The sequence below is a fragment of the Biomphalaria glabrata genome, chromosome 13 (assembly GCF_947242115.1).
Source record: "Biomphalaria glabrata chromosome 13, xgBioGlab47.1, whole genome shotgun sequence".
Classification (NCBI taxonomy): Eukaryota; Metazoa; Mollusca; class Gastropoda; family Planorbidae; genus Biomphalaria; species Biomphalaria glabrata.
This window is the reverse complement of record NC_074723.1, coordinates 29,917,543-29,934,182: the sequence shown is the minus strand read 5'-3', so window position 1 is coordinate 29,934,182 and position 16,640 is coordinate 29,917,543. Positions and strand designations below refer to the sequence as shown.

General features: G+C 39.5%; 1 protein-coding gene across 5 annotated transcripts in view; it reads left to right on the top strand.

The window, feature by feature from the left end:
- The window catches only part of LOC106074696 (phospholipid scramblase 2-like), a 60,703-nt gene that overhangs the window by 18,203 nt on the left and 25,860 nt on the right, over window positions 1–16,640 (top strand). Inside the window, exon 1 of one of the 5 annotated variants that reach the window (XM_056007714.1) lies at window positions 8,137–8,296. The exons of 2 other annotated variants lie outside the window; for them this stretch is intronic. The gene's annotated coding sequence lies outside the window, so the exon portion shown is untranslated. Of the gene's footprint in view, window positions 1–8,136; window positions 8,297–16,430; window positions 16,550–16,640 lie in introns of those variants that run through there. 2 more of the 5 variants (XM_056007717.1, XM_056007718.1) reach the window with 2 other exon arrangements.

Sequence of the window (16,640 nt, the reverse complement as noted above, 5' to 3'; positions counted from 1 at the left end):
TTCGCCCTCCTTAGCAAGATAATGTGGAGCGCTGTAAGCTTCTATATCCTGTTAAACTATATGGAGCTTCAGAAATGCATTTTCTCTACAGAGCACTACTCATCCTTGTACACTATAAAAAAACGCAAAGAAACAACAGGAAGAACATTAAATTTACAGCTATATTCTCTCAATAATGTAAAAGCTATTTTCCTTTTCCGATATCAAACGAAATAATTAATTACGAATTTGGTCAAAAAAAAAACAACCTTTATAATTGTATTGCTTAATTTAAAAATATTTTAGTCATACTAACTACACAAAATGTGTTTACTATTTTTTAAGAGAAAAAAAGTATGTATGCATATGTATGCATATAAGTGAAACATAATTTAAAACAACAATTATTAAGTAGTGTTTCATATTATTCGCTTGAACTGCGAAACAACAATAAATGCCCAATACACCTAACAAAAGGGAAAAGTTGTTTTGTTGAGACTTTGAATGAGAGATGGGCCCTTTATAAACAATTAGATCAATCAGATCATCATTCAATAACATCAGTTTGGCCAGGTTCATATCTAACCTCAACTTCACCTATCCCTTAGTTTGTTGGACTTTGGGGCACCACTCAAGATCTGTCTACAGTCTTTCTCCATTCTTGGCCTTGGATAGAATTTCATTCACTGACAGGCCTGTCCATTTCTTTGATGTCTTCCAATCACGTTCTCTGTCTTCCTCTCCATCCTTTTTACCTGGCACTGTTCCCTGAAGAAAGGTCGTTGTAACACCTAGGAATTAACTATAGCCTCATAACTATCAATGAATTGAATACATATAAATATGAACAATGTCAATAATAACATTAATACTTCTCCGTATACTGTGGCACCAGTCGTTAGTCAATACTCAATACAACAGTATCGGAAACACTTTTGAATTGTGCATGTCTCTTCTTTTTAGTATAATAGGGGATAGGGTTGTAGTTGTTGATAGGGTTGTAGTTGTTGATAGGGTTGTACTTGTTGATAGGGTTGTACTTGTTGATAGGGTTGTAGTTGTTGATGGGGTTGTAGTTGTTGATAGGGTTGTAGTTGTTGATAGGGTTGTAGTTGTTGATAGGGTTGTACAACAGTATCGGAAACACTTTTGAATTGTGCATGTCTCTTCTTTTTTGTATAATAGGGGATAGGGTTGTAGTTTTTGATAGGGTTGTAGTTGTTGATAGGGTTGTAGTTGTTGATGGGGTTGTAGTTGTTGATAGGGTTGTAGTTGTTGATAGGGTTGTACTTGTTGATAGGGTAGTACTTGTTGATAGGGTTGTAGTTGTTGATAGGGTTGTACTTGTTGATAGGGTTGTAGTTGTTGATAGGGTTGTAGTTTTTGATAGGGTTGTAATTGTTGATAGGGTTGTAGTTGTTGATAGGGTTGTAGTTTTTGATGGGGTTGTAGTTGTTGATAGGGTTGTAGTTGTTGATAGGGTTGTAGTTGTTGATAGGGTTGTAGTTGTTGATGGGGTTGTATTTGTTGATAGGGTAATACTTGTTGATGGGGTTGTACTTGTTGATGGGGTTGTAGTTGTTGATAGGGTTGTAGTTGTTGATGGGGTTGTAGTTGTTGATAGGGTTGTAGTTGTTGATAGGGTTGTAGTTGTTGATAGGGGTGTAGTTGTTGATAGGGTTGTAGTTGTTGATGGGGTTGCAGTTGTTGATGGGGTTGTAGTTGTTGATGGCGTTGTAGTTGTTGATGGGGTTGTACTTGTTGATGGGGTTGTACTTGTTGATAGGGTTGTACTTGTTGATAGGGTTGTAGTTGTTGATAGGGTTGTAGTTGTTGATAGGGTTGTAGTTGTTGAAAGGGTTGTAGTTGTTGATAGGGTTGTAGTTGTTGATGGGGTTGTAGTTGTTGATAGGGTTGTAGTTGTTGATAGGGTTGTAGTTGTTGATAGGGTTGTAGTTGTTGATGGGGTTGTAGTTGTTGATGGCGTTGTAGTTGTTGATGGGGTTGTACTTGTTGATGGGGTTGTACTTGTTGATAGGGTTGTAGTTGTTGATAGGGCTGTAGTTGTTGATAGGGTTGTACTTGTTGATAGGGCTGTAGTTGTTGATAGGGTTGTAGTTGTTGATGGGGTTGTAGTTGTTGATAGGGTTGTAGTTGTTGATAGGGTTGTAGTTGTTGATTGGGTTGTAGTTGTTGATGGGGTTGTAGTTGTTGATGGGGTTGTAGTTGTTGATGGGGTTGTAGTTGTTGATGGGGTTGTACTTGTTGATAGGGTTGTAGTTGTTGATAGGGTTGTAGTTGTTGATAGGGTTGTAATTGTTGATAGGGTTGTACTTGTTGATAGGGTTGTACTTGTTGATAGGGTTGTAGCTGTTGATAGGGTTGTAGTTGTTGATAGGGTTGTAGTTATTGATAGGATTGTAGTTGTTGATAGGATTGTAGTGGTTGATAGGGTTGTAGTTGTTGATAGGGTTGTACTTGTTGATAGGGTTGTAGTTGTTGATAGGGTTGTACTTGTTGATAGGGTTGTAGTTGTTGATAGGGTTGTAGTTGTTGATAGGGTTGTAGTTGTTGATGGGGTTGTACTTGTTGATGGGGTTGTACTTGTTGATAGGGTTGTAGTTGTTGATTGTTTGTAGGTCATAGTTTCTATATTCTTTCTGAGAATATTGAAACCTACCTTTTCACCTGCCATAGCGGACCGCTTCGGGGGCCAATTTTGAGTTTGTATTTCCACACAAGTTGTCTTTGTAACCTTTTTTTAAAATTGATTCATGGTTTGCTAGTACACAATATATAATTGAGTGAAGTTTCAACTTGATCCGAGATTGGGTGTGGGAGAAAAAACGTGTACAAACTTTTTTACCAGACAAACAGAGTGAGTTGATAGAAGCTTTGTAAAATAAATAATAGTAATAAAGGAAGCATCGAGACCGAAATGCGAAGAACTTTCAAGGTGTCTCTAACAGACATACGTCTGTAGTGCTTATCTTTTTTTTTATTTTTGTCATGCATAAGTCGTCAACAGAGCAATTTGTTCGGGAGAAATTTGACCGCTTACACGTAAGAAAGACGCTTAAAATCACGTTAGAGGAGACGTATTGAAATCTATCTTTAAAAGAACCTTCTCATTCGATCTTGTTCACACGCTTCAGCGAATATGATATATTTGTGGAACGATGACTCGTAATTTGAATATATCATAAGGGAGTCCCTTGTCATAGCTTTGGAAACCAGACTCATTAATGAGGGCTTGTTGTTCAATATTTTGAAATCCTTTCCCAGTATCTATATGATACATAATACCATGACAGCTCTTTTGGTTTTGAAACAACCAGTGGCGTAGCTAGGAATTGGCCAGTATTTGGGAGCCCCTGGGGCTTGACCTCTTTGGGGCACCTGCATTTTGCGTAATATTTAATATTTAATGTTTAAAAAACACTCATTTGGGGACACCCCTTCAAGTGGGGGCCCGGAGGGATTTCCAAAATTCTCCCCCTCCCCCACCCTAGCTACGCCTATGGACACGCCGTACAGCCAGTATCTACGTAAGGTACTATGTTTAATAAAAATAAATTAAGCCTTCAGTATTGGAGGTGAACTATTCCGTTAGCGTGATGTGGTACGGTATATATATATTCTAAGCTTACGACTCCTTGACCCGCATACGACACTCGCCTGGGGCCCCGCGTACTGCAAAGGCCGCCTCTGCTTCGAGATAAAGAACCAACTAGATATCAAATCACACTGACATGTGTATGTTGCAATGAAATAAATATCACCATCTTAAGGATAGCTACGTATTTTGAAATGTTGGAATTTTTAATGTTTCTAAAAATAGAATACGTTGTTTACTTGATAGAGAGGTCTTTTAGAGAGGTCTTTTGATTGTGCGACATAATGGGCATATTGTCAACGGGTATTCACATTATCCTACTGGTTCTATAAATAGAAAGGTTAGAAGAAGCTTATTTGGAAAACAATGATCGTACTAAAGAATGATCGACTGACATCTATTACTATGTTATGGCCCTTCCGCGGTGTCGAATCCAATCAATGAAATAAACAGGAAGTAACCTTCAACCAAATCAGGAACACCGCCGAAATGCCAAAAAATTACTATAAGTAGTCGACGCTAGTATTAAACAATAATAAACACTTTAATACTTAAGAAGGGATCCGTCAAATGTCTTTCAGTAAAATCGTATATCTATTACTGGTTATTCTTACTGTTCTACACAAAGCGTCTTGTTTGTAGCGTAACTTACAGCGTTCTTATTTTTTAACTATCTGTCACGTCACTTGTCACTAAGTAAAACTTTCCCCTTATTCCCGAAACAAATACTAAATCCTAATCATGTCATAACAAGTACTATAATCAGGGCTGCGTGTAAAAACAATAAATGCTGCTCCTTATTTTTGCTTTAGAAAATGAATTATTAACTAATATTTTGGACTCTATTGTAAATAATAATGTGTTTGAGACAATTATCCATAAAAAAAGCTAAAAAGATTCGAGAAATAAAAACTCACAAAAGAGATACGAGACACCGATAGCAAAGACAACCAGACACGAAAACTCTTTTGGGTGTCATGTGACCAACCGCCTTTACTTTCCCCAACTAAAGTCAGGTAACCTTTAATTTGGCTGGACTCTTGGGTGCCCCAAAAAATCCCGAAATTTAAAATCTCAGTATTCGAACCTAGGACCCCAGGTTCGAAAGCAAAGCACTTAACCACTTAGCCATCATGCCCCTATAAAGTATTGTAATAACTTAAGTGAGGCAACTCAACGAGACATAGACGTTTATTTACATGGAGACATGACAAACACAAAGGGGCATCTGCCTTGAGTACAACATCTCCATATTGGCTCTCTACTTGGGCGGAAATCGTTAGTCTCTTATGTCAACATCCGACTTGTCTGGTCACTGATAGTGCGCACCTTCTTTCTGCACTATCTTGGATGGCGGTGCGCATGGCAAAGTCATAACATTGCCCCCGTCTTAGCACTTTTCGTCCCGAAAAGAAACACTGCAGCTGAGGTTTGACAGTTCAGGTGGATGTCGATCAGTGGGAGACACAGGCGGCAGGGAGCGTGTTCCCCACGAGGCCATCCGCATTGTTTTCCTCCAGTGCCGCTTTCTCTTTCTCCAGTTGACCAGGCTGTTGTTGCGATAATGACGTGGCCGTTTGCCACACAAAGAGATAGGGTCGAGCACTGTTTTCTTCAGCACAGCCGTTGATCGGACACGCTGTCTCAGCAGACCTTCCCGACAGACGCCTCTCAAAGGAGCTGCAGGTTCGCTTGCAGCCACGTTGCAAGCAAAGTCCAATGCACCGCAGTCATCCTCAGACAACAGTCTTACGTCCAGAAGATAGGTCTCTTCAGGTTCAAGTGGAAAATGTCTTCCTCTTGACAGCTCAGATTTAGATTGGTTTGATTGGCATTCATCTATGCCAATGTCGATGATGATGGTAGAAGTACATATGCCCTGTTGGTGGTTTTCTTGGCATCTAAATTCTATGTGTGATGCGCCGCACGTACAGTTCATGCTAAACCTCTGAATGCAGTTGTCAAGCTTCGAATTTCCCTCGTGAGCACCGACAGTTAGGCAGAGGTCTTTAAAGTCCACAGCAACAGGCTTAGACGCAGACCCAACGTTGTCTTCATCTGTCCGGCTCATTGAGGTACTGGTAACAGGTACAACAGGAACAAACGCTTCAGGCACATAACAGACTTCAGTTAAGGTACTGGTAACAGGTACAACAGGAACAAACGCTTCAGGCACATAACAGACTTCAGTTAAGGTACTGGTAACAGGTACAACGGGATCAAACGCCTCAGGCACGTAACAGTCCCCAGTTTCTTCATTTGTCTCCTTCCGTTCGACTCCGTACATCCCGTTGAGATCATCACAGCAATCGTTGTCACGTTTCTCGTCTTGAAAGTCACAACCACAAGACTTGCCCACAACACAGACACAGACGGCGCTCAAATCCCCAGCGTCTCCGTCACCACTGTTTGTGCAACCACAGTCTTGACCACGCAACTTCTTGACCAACGAGTCTACAGGCAAATGCTCCTTTACCAACGAGTCTACTCCTTCTTTCAGCTGAGACACCATTTTATCTACCTTGTTCCCCATACTGTTAATTTGTTCACACATTGCTTCATTTATCTTGCCAATAAGCTCATAAATCTCCGGTTCAATTTCAAATAAGTAGGTATCTGGATCTTCGTCTTCATCTATCAAGGCTTGCCGGAGACGAGCTGTAAGCACCTCCTTGGTACCACCAATTATCTCATATCGGTTACGAAGTTCCTTCCTAAGCTCTCTAACTGAGAGTTGGTCTAATCGTTTCAAAGCTGCCATTGTAAATCCTACCTCCTCTCGTTGAGTTGCCTATAATCCCACTTCTGACAACCAATTGTAATAACTTAAGTGAGGCAACTCAACGAGACATAGACGTTTATTTACATGGAGACATGACAAACACAAAGGGGCATCTGCCTTGAGTACAACATCTCCATATTGACTCTCTACTTGGGCGGAAATCGTTAGTCTCTTATGTCAACATCCGACTTGTCTGGTCACTGATAGTGCGCACCTTCTTTCTGCACTATCTTGGATGGCGGTGCGCATGGCAAAGTCATAACAGTATGAATGTCTAATAAAAATATGAATTTTCATTATAAGTATTATAAGTACCTACAAAAACAACAAGAGCAAAAAAAAAACACAAAAAAAACCCAACTTTGAACTTATTATTTAATACTTTTATGTAAAACAAAAAATTGTAAACACCTTTTCCCTGCTGTCAGTGCTAAAAATAGCCAGAAAAACTTCAAAAGCACTTTAAAAAAATAACAACAAACAAATCTCATATGAAGTGTAATTGTATCCACAAGTTAGGATCAGTCATGCAATTGAATTGAATTTGTAGAAGTAGACCAACAACAGGAAATCTGTGCAATGAATACTAGTTTTTTACCAGTCGTTTTTGCTTAGCGCTATTTCATGCTTTTAGCTTTCTCACTACGCTATGATGCTATCACTCTATTTGGACCAGTGGAAAAAATGCGGGGGGGGGGGGGAGAAAGAAAGGGATATCTGGATAGATTTTACCGTAATGGGTTCTTGAAAGCATTTACCAAAAAAAAAAAAAAAAAGGTAGAGTGGGAGGAACGAACTCGTGGCTCACGCCTCCTCGGGCCAACGTTATAACCACTCTGCTAGTGAGAAACTTTTGACTTGAAAAGATTGTATAGTTATATAGTGTTATATAGTGTTAGTGAAAAGATTGTATAGTTATATAGTGTTAGTTTCAATCTAGAGCAGCGACCTATGAAGGGGAATAATTCAGTCTATACCAACACTTCAGTCAAGTACTATTTCTTTCATTTGCTCAGATACCAAGCAAAATAATTAATTACCAATAGTTAATTAACTAATTGGTTAATTAAAAAAATAAAACGTATTCATGTGATGTGAAGTAAAAGAAATAATTGTGAAAATTTTCAGCTTGATCCGAGATTGGATGTGGGAGAAATAACGTGTACAAACTTTTTACCGGACAGAGTGAGTTGATAAGAACTAAGATTGAATGGTCCGGGAAGAAGCGGAGCTAATAATGAATGGTCCGGGAAGAGGTGGAACTAAGAATGAATAGTCCGGGAAGAAGCGGAGCTAAAAATGAATGGTCCGGGAAGAGGTGGAACTAAGAAGGAATGGTCCGGGAAGAGGTGGAACTAAGAAGGAATGGTCCGGGAAGAGGTGGAACTAAGAAGGAATGGTCCGGGAAGAGGTGGAACTAACACAACGAACTACGGCTTTTACTTCCCCCCATGTAATGCCAAGTACCTATTCGAGTTCGACGGACTCAAAAATCCCGCAATTCCCAGTCTTCGAACCCAAGACCCCCTCGATTCGAAGGTCAAGTGCTTTACCACTCAGCCCCTTTGAACATGTCAAGGATCAATATGAAAAGTTTCAAATGCAGGCTTTGTTGTCTTTCTTCTGTAGTCTATTTTTCCTTGATTTCGAAAGAGTAGATTTAAAAACAAGTAGGTCATCTAAATTTATCTGCCTTGGGCTTGCGTCAATAATCTCTCAGGTACATATGTCACAACATTGGTTTATAAATATAACAGTGACCTCATAACTGCATGTTTTTCTCTCTCCAGTATTTGTTTAATCATATTAAATAGACATATATGTAATAAGATATAAGATAGAGTACTTGTAGCTTTATCATTTTGTTGAAGTCAAACTTATTGAGTGTGACCTTAAGCCTACATCAGAGGCGAAGTAAGGTAAATTATTGTGTGTATGAGTCTTGATTATTTGAGTTTATAGTTTAATGTTATTTATCCTTTATAAAGTAAAGTAAAGTTTCCCTTTCAGACCTTGTGGTCTATAGGGCAGATGATGAAAAGGTCATCTGTTTCTGTGGCCTACGGTTAACGAGGGTTTCACGTGGCCAGCACTACGACCAACCGCCTTGACTTTCAGAGCTGGGTGGACTCAGTTGTAGTTGTAGTTATAAACTTGAACGATAGCTCATTTGTTTACTCGTATAGCTCTGTAGAAGCTATGCAGGGCCGGCCTTCACAAGTTCGGGGCCCTATGCGAAACGGATGGCGCGGGGCCTAGTCTGATTAGGGATAAGGATAATAAATGTAAATTAAGATTTTGTATTAGAAAATAAATTCGTCTTTATATTTTATTCATTCTTTACTAAGTACAAAATTGCGATAAAAACAACTTTACTGGCCTTGCGGTATATCATCGAAATTAAGTTTCCTACATAGATCACGCTCAATAGCAAAAATAGCCAAATTGTTCAATATATTTTTGTGAATTGTTGACCTCAAGTAATTCTTGATTAGTTTGAGGCGCGAGAAGCTTCTTTCACCAGATGCTATTGTTACGGGTATTGTTAAAAATACTCTGCAACAAAGTAGTTTAGGAAAGCAGTGTATCTTTCATTAGTGGACAGATAAGCTACATTTCTACCTGGGTTTCGTGGTATTTGGTAGAATATGCCTTAAAGATGACAATTTTGTCTATTTTTCAGGAGACTTTAATGGGTTTTCAGGAATGTTAAATAATTTCAGGAGATTTCCATGAGTTCCTTGAAAATCAGTAAGCCTAGTGAACCCAGTTACAAGTTATTATGGTTGAATTTAATAATTTACATGTAGAATTAGCGCAGGGCCTATGAAAGTGTGGGGCTCACTGCGGCCGCCTAGGTTGCAGTGGCCTAAGGATGGCCCTGAAGCTTTGTCTTTATAAAAAAAAAAGTAAAGTTCCCCTTTCAGACCGTGTGGTCTATAGGGCAGATGATGTAAAGGTCATCTGTTTTGTGGTCTACGGTTAACAAGGGTGTCATGTGGCCAGCACAACGACCAACCGCCTTTACTTTTCCCTAACTAATGTCAGGTACCCATTAGAGCTGGGTGGACTCAGAGGCGCTCTAAGATCCCGAGATTAAAAATCCCAGTCTGCACCAGGATTCGAACCCCGGTCCCCGGTTAGGAAGCCAAGCGCTTTACCGCTCAGCCACCGCGCCTCCTTTGTCTTTATAGTTCCACAGTGCCTGTTGTTGGAATTAATAATATAATTTGCATTTGAGTCTCCGGCATAACGATATTATTTGAGTGTTCAGAAATATGTTTAAAGTAAAAATCTAGCCTTTAATTATAACATCAGAAACACATTGTCTGATCAGCACATTCTTCTAGTCACATCAAGACATCTTCACATCTGACACTCAAATACAAATGATCCTTACATTTAGTGACACGCAGATTTGACCACACTATTAAATTAATTCGAAAATTTTTAGTGGTCCCCGAAAGGGGAAAAGACGCTATTAGTTTTGTCTGAAATGTCTGTCCGACCGTCCGTCCATCCGTCCGTCCCGTTTAGATCTCGTAAACTAGAAAATTATAGTGAAAATCCGACATCATAATATTTTAGACCATTCAAAGTTTTAATGCAATGGCTACTTTTTTCTTTTCTGAAAGCGAAAAATTTAATTTTTTAAATCAATTATGCAAGCAGTTTTTTCAAAAAAAATAACCACTTTTACAACTATTCACTATTAATAGAAACAAACACGGGAGGCTCTTCAGTGGGGGAGATTACTATATACCATATTTGTAACACATTTATGCAAATTGTTTTAGAATTTGTGTCAAAAAATTATTTGTCTTTTAAGTAAGTTCTACATTTACACACACAAAAATGTTTACTTTTTTTTAAATAGAAAAAAAATCTATTTAATATGCATATAGGTTGGACATAATTTTAAACAACAATTAATAAGTTGTTTTTCATATTATCACGTGAACTGCAGCGTTGCTATGAGGCTATAGAACGCAACTAAAGGATTTTTTTTTTTGAGGCTTTGAATAAGCGCTCACAGCTAAGGCCGCCTCTGGACGTTTTTATTGAGGGTCCTAGTAAGGCGGGGAACAATCAAGACAGATGGCGTCTTAGGTTCAACAGTTGAGATTTGTTTTATACCCCGACAGAAGAGTTCACTATTGTCTAGTAATGATCTTCAAACAAAATCAGATTCAACTTGTTATTAGATTTTGCCTTCCCACTTCGATCCTTTGCTTAATAAAAAAAAATCAATGCATGTGAATAGTGTTAGGTAAACACCAGTGATCGATTACTAGAGAAAGAACCAAAAGGAGGCTTGCCGTTTAGTAACGACCCTACCCCAATTAGCCATGTTAATCGTCACGGTCGCACAAGGTCAAGCAACACAATATCTAACATGAACCAACTGACCCACACATGCACTTACAGATCTACAAGTAACCAACTGATCCAGACCCAGGGCGTAGCTAGAGTATATAATGCATACATATTTTTTTAAAATCAATTTGTATTCATTGTTTAATTATTTTAAAATTATCTTTTTTTCCACCAGCCAAATAGTAAAACCAAGTTAAGTTTCAGACCTTGCGATCCATGGGGCAGATGATGCTAAGGTCATCTGTTTCTATGGCCAGCGGTTTAAAAGCAGGGTGTCATGTGGCCAGCACAACGACCAACCGGCTTTACTTGCCCCAACTTAAGTCAGGTACACGTTGGAGTTGGGTGGACTCAGGGGCGCCGTAAAAATTCCGAAATTCAAAATCCCTGTATTCTAACCCAGGTCTCCAGGTTCGGAAGCCAAGCTTTTAACCATCCAGCCAAATAAGTGAATAGTAAGTTAGTCATCGTTGATCTTGATCAACTTTAGTTGTAAAAAAAAAATAATTCGCTGGCTCGTCGCCACAGTTACTGCAATTGGCAGAAAAATGTGAATCAAGATGACAACATATGTTCCGGAAGTTCAAAATTGGAACCAGTGAAATCTGCCCCTGTGGAGTGTCACTAGCAAAATGCTGACCATGTCCTTCAAAACTGTTCTCTTTACCATGAGGCTCGTACAAGACACTGGCCCCAAGAAAGAAACCTATATGGAGAGCTCCCTGATTTGGAAACCACTGCGCAGTTCATCTCATATATTGGTCTAGTCATCTGAACACTCCAACATAACAATGAGATCAAACAGGAAGAAGATGATGACGAAATTCGGGACTAAATCAGCTAGACGTTATCTTTTTTCTGCATAAAACCAAGATTTGAACAGGTCCTTGTTTATAGTAAGTTAGGAGGCTACCGAAGAAAACTGCTACAAACGATGCAAACCTCTTTCGCTTTAGACGAAATTTGTTGTCAGTGTCGCTATGAGCACTATCGAGATTGATTGCAATCTGAGGATTCAATAGTTGGCAAGTAGACAGAAATCTGCTCCGTCGAATCGGGTGATTCTTTACCCAAAAATAACTGTCAAATTTCTAGGAAAATCATTAGAGCCGTTTTCAAGATCATTGTCCACCCAGGTTTATGTTTTTTTTTTGTTTTTTTTTTGACCTGATGAAGAAATTGCAAGCTGATAAGAGGAATTATTTTTAAAAAATCTTTATAATATTTTTTTTAACCCAGATCTTGTAGAAAATATCAAACTACATCTAGTCCACTACTAAAACACGGTGGGTGCCTATTGATTGCAAGGCTCATGCTTTTTGTATTTTCCATGTATTGGTATTCGCTGATGTCTAGCTCAAACTAGAGGTCTAACTGTTCAAATTGGAGTAATACCCACTCTGGCATGATACGTAATCGATTAATGTCCCTGTTTACAGTATCTCATATTCTGTTAATTATAAGAGATCCGGGTAGAAGGAAGTGGTGGAACTAAGAAGGAATGGTCCGGGAAGTGGTGGAACTAAGAAGGAATGGTCAGGGAAGAGGTGGAACTAAGAATGAATGGTCCGGGAAGAGGTGGAACTAAGAAGGAATGGTCCGGGAAGAGGTGGAACTAAGAATGAATGGTCCGGGAAGAGGTGGAACTAAGAATGAATGGTCCGGGAAGAGGTGGAACTAAGAATGAATGGTCCGGGAAGAGGTGGAACTAAGAAGGAATGGTCAGGGAAGAGGTGGAACTAAGAAGGAATGGTCCGGGAAGAGGTGGAACTAAGAATGAATGGTCCGGGAAGAGGTGGAACTAAGAATGAATGGTCCGGGAAGAGGTGGAACTAAGAAGGAATGGTCAGGGAAGAGGTGGAACTAAGAAGGAATGGTCAGGGAAGAGGTGGAACTAAGAAGGAATGGTCCGGGAAGAGGTGGAACTAAGAATGAATGGTCCGGGAAGAGGTGGAACTAAGAAGGAATGGTCAGGGAAGAGGTGGAACTAAGAAGGAATGGTCCGGGAAGTGGTGGAACTAAGAATGAATGGTCCGGGAAGAGGTGGAACTAAGAATGAATGGTCCGGGAAGTGGTGGAACTAAGAATTAATGGTCCGGGAAGAGGTGGAACTAAGAATGAATGGTCCGGGAAGTGGTGGAACTAAGAAGGAATGGTCCGGGAAGAGGGGAGAGGTGGAACTTTATCAGCTTTGGTATCATGGGCCGAGGGCTAAAGTGCTAGGCTATTGTACACAGGGTTACGAGTTTGAAACTACCATTCTTACTGTTAGGAATCTATTCTTCTCTTAGGCATTCAAACAACATCACGTTTGGTGAACAAAATTAATCTTAGTGATCTGTGTTAAATAAAATACAAGACAGATGGAACTTTGACTTCCTAAACCTAAACACAATCTCTGCCATTGTTTACTGTCTAGTGTTTAACAGTGAATAACAGATCCTTTATATTTTGCACAACTTATATCAACTCCCTCTGTTTCTCTGGTACACATTTTGGACACGTTATTCTTCTCACTTCGGATCAAGTTGAAACTTTGCACAATTAGGCCTATTCATTGGTTCTGACAAAACATGAATCAATGAAAAACAATAATGAAATAGTGTTCATTATTTAATTTTGTCTGATATTGATAAAGGGAAACTGATCTAAAAGTATTGAGACATAAGACTGTAAATGTGTAGTTCTTTCCCTTAAATATTTTTTTTTCTAAAACAAAACATGAATCAATGAAAAACAATAATGAAATAGTGTTAATTATTTAATTTTGTCTGATATTAATAAAGGGATATTAATCTAAAAGTATTGAGACATATGACTGTAAATGTGTTGTTCTTTCCCTTAAATATTTTTTTTTTTCTAAAAAATAGTTTTTAAAAATATTTTGCTTGATATCTGATGGAGTCAAAATCACGAGACTTTTGACTAGGGAAAGAATGACGTCAAGGGAAAAAAATATTTGTAAAACCTAGAGGTTAAAGACACGTGTACTGGGTGCAGGGGTTGGGCGGGAAATAAGGGACTGCTGATGTCACGTGACGCAGGGAGCGTCACAATGTGCCAGATTGTGTCTCAAGAAAAACAAAAAAAAGTACAAAAATAACTTTGCTGATTCCTCAGCAAGTGCTGGCGTCACAAACAGAGGTCCATTTAAAAAAAAAAAAAAGGAAGTACTACAGTACATTGTAGGCCTAAGTCTTCAGTCACAGTTTAAATGAAGGAAGTTTAGGAAGTAGGCTTTAAGCCAAGTTGGCGTGTCTAGGCGAGCATGACGACAAATCAATGAGGGAAGATATGACAATGTTCTCACAAATACAAACGAGTGTCAGTAATCATTCAAGAAGATCTCAAGCGTATCTGTATACCAAACGTGTTTGTTTTTACAGTCGGCATGGCTACGCTCTGGTGACGCAGATGAAATTACAAAATCATAAAACTCTGATTGACGTTCAATGCAATTTGAGCGCCCGAGGGACAAAGCTAATGTGAACACAAATGTAAATGAGACCTAGGGAGAATCGCACTAACCTAGGCATGAAATATGTATGATTCGTGTGTGTGTGTGTGGGGGGGTCTACTATGGCCTGTGGCCTCCAATTACCAAAGGCCGGTCCTGGTACTCCAAAAAAGTTTATTGCATCTGCTCGAAATGAAATGATGCATTATGTCTATTTCATGTGCTAATTTTAATATATAAGATGATGGGCGGGGCTTAAAAACAACGACAAAAAAAAAAAGACAAAAATAACAAATTAATATTAAGTGAGAAGTGACTATTACGTCAGATCCTCAACAAATCACCTTCACGGTCCTTCACTTATCATATAGTCTGTTGAACCTTCGGGGCACCACGCATGATCTGTTGACAGTCATTCTCCATTCCTCTCTGTCTTTTGTCTTGGATAGAATCTCATTTCCATGATTTTACGTTGTCTTCCCATCGCTTTCTCTGCGTGTCTCTTCTTCTTTTCCCTGGTACTGTTCTATGAAGGAAGGTCTTTGCAAGACCTGATGACCATTTGATTTGATCATAAAGTTTTAGTCTGTCTTCGTTGACAGTAGCCTAAACAATTACAGTTTCGGAATCTTGTATCCCTTATAACAGTGATGCCCAACCTACGGCCCGTGTGCCACATCTGATCCGTGACGCGGTGCTAGCCGTCCAATCGAATTAACTCCCCTTACAGTGCACAATACAGAGGCGGCCTTAGCATTGCGCGAAGCCCTGGGTGATTGTCATATCAGGGCCACGAATATTTATTTGTACGATAAGCTGACGGTAATAAAAGATTCTCTTTATCGCAGGTATCCCTCGTTAGGCGCGGGTTATGGGGTCCTTGCCCCACTTGCCATCCCCCTAATGCCGCCTCTGCATAATAAATCATCAGAAGTTCGCCTTTACGGATTTTTTTCGCGATGATGCGGCAGTGGACTGGATGCTGGAAATTTATGTTCCGGAAAATAATTCGACATCAGATCCTAAAGCTGTTTAAAGTAAAAGAGAGCCTGAATCAGAAAATAGTTCGGCATCATATCCCTACGCTGCTTGAAGCAGACATGAGCCTTATTAAGAAAATAGTTCGGCATCATATCCCTACACTGTTTGAAGCAGACGAAAGCCTGAATCAGAAAATAGTTCGGCATCATATCCCTACGCTGTTTGAAGCAGATGAGAGCCTGAATCAGAAAATAGTTCGGCATCATATCACTACGCTGTTTGAAGCAGACGAGAGCCCAGGGAGAAGACTGGTGCTTTTACACTTCAACAATTGATACTCTTAGTTTTTAATTTAAAAAATGGCTGCTAATTAACCAGCTATTCTAGCTTGCAACACAAGATTCGCTTGTTTTGGTTGAAAGGATATTAGCAGCAGTGGCGTCGCTAGTGGTTTTGAACTATGCGTGCCGCACCGGGTGACATCCTCATCAAGGTGTGACTTTTTTTTTGAAGGCTCAAGCCTCTTTTTGGTTATTCCAGCCTCATAACGTTTTGTTAAATGGACACTCACCGCCGATATCAATCGTTTCCAATTAATATCGGGGAAATTGAAGTCCATCAGGGGTCCACAAGAAGAGGTAAAATGCAACTTCGAATTCGAATTAAGAACAAGAATTGGCGCACATTTTACGGTTCTGCAGCAATGAATAAATGTAGGTAAATAGCTATATGAATAGTTTCAGCAAAAGAATAAACAAAAGGCAGATTTAATTGGTAGGGAATGACTTGAAGCCTCTGATTCGGAGTGAAAGAATAAGAAGAAGCGCGTTTCTCACACTTATTTAACTTATTTACAAACCGACAGCAATATTTCTCCGCGACATCGCCTTCTCATAGCCGAAACGATTATGTAACGTTACTTTGTCATTGATATTCCAACGATTTTTACAGAAGAATAAGTACTAACTTAAACGAAGTGGATTCCCCTCCCACAACACTCATACTTACATTAAAACGTATATACACACACTCACACCACAAACACACGTAACCACGCTGTGGTTAGATATTGATGAGCCGACACAATGGCGCACGGTAGTGGTGTGCGCTTTTCTCCGTGCTGTGTTTATGTGCTGTTGGTTACTGTTGTCATAGACGCCGGTTGACATCTGTGTTGTCATTGTATGGCGTCATCAAGTGAGGTGTAGATTTCACTGGAAGCTTTCGCTGGTGGGTCTACGTCCTATTGTGAGGCACAGCTTGTTGTTCAGTGTGTGAGGATACGGATGTTGCTTTAGGGCCCAGGACTTCGTGATAAGCTTATATATATATAGGCCTACATTACCTACATATACATGTAATGTATAGATACCTCTGTATATAATTAACTGAAGTTTATTGGTCTGTTTGCTTTGGTTGTTTTTTTATTGTCCGGTATATTGGTCTGT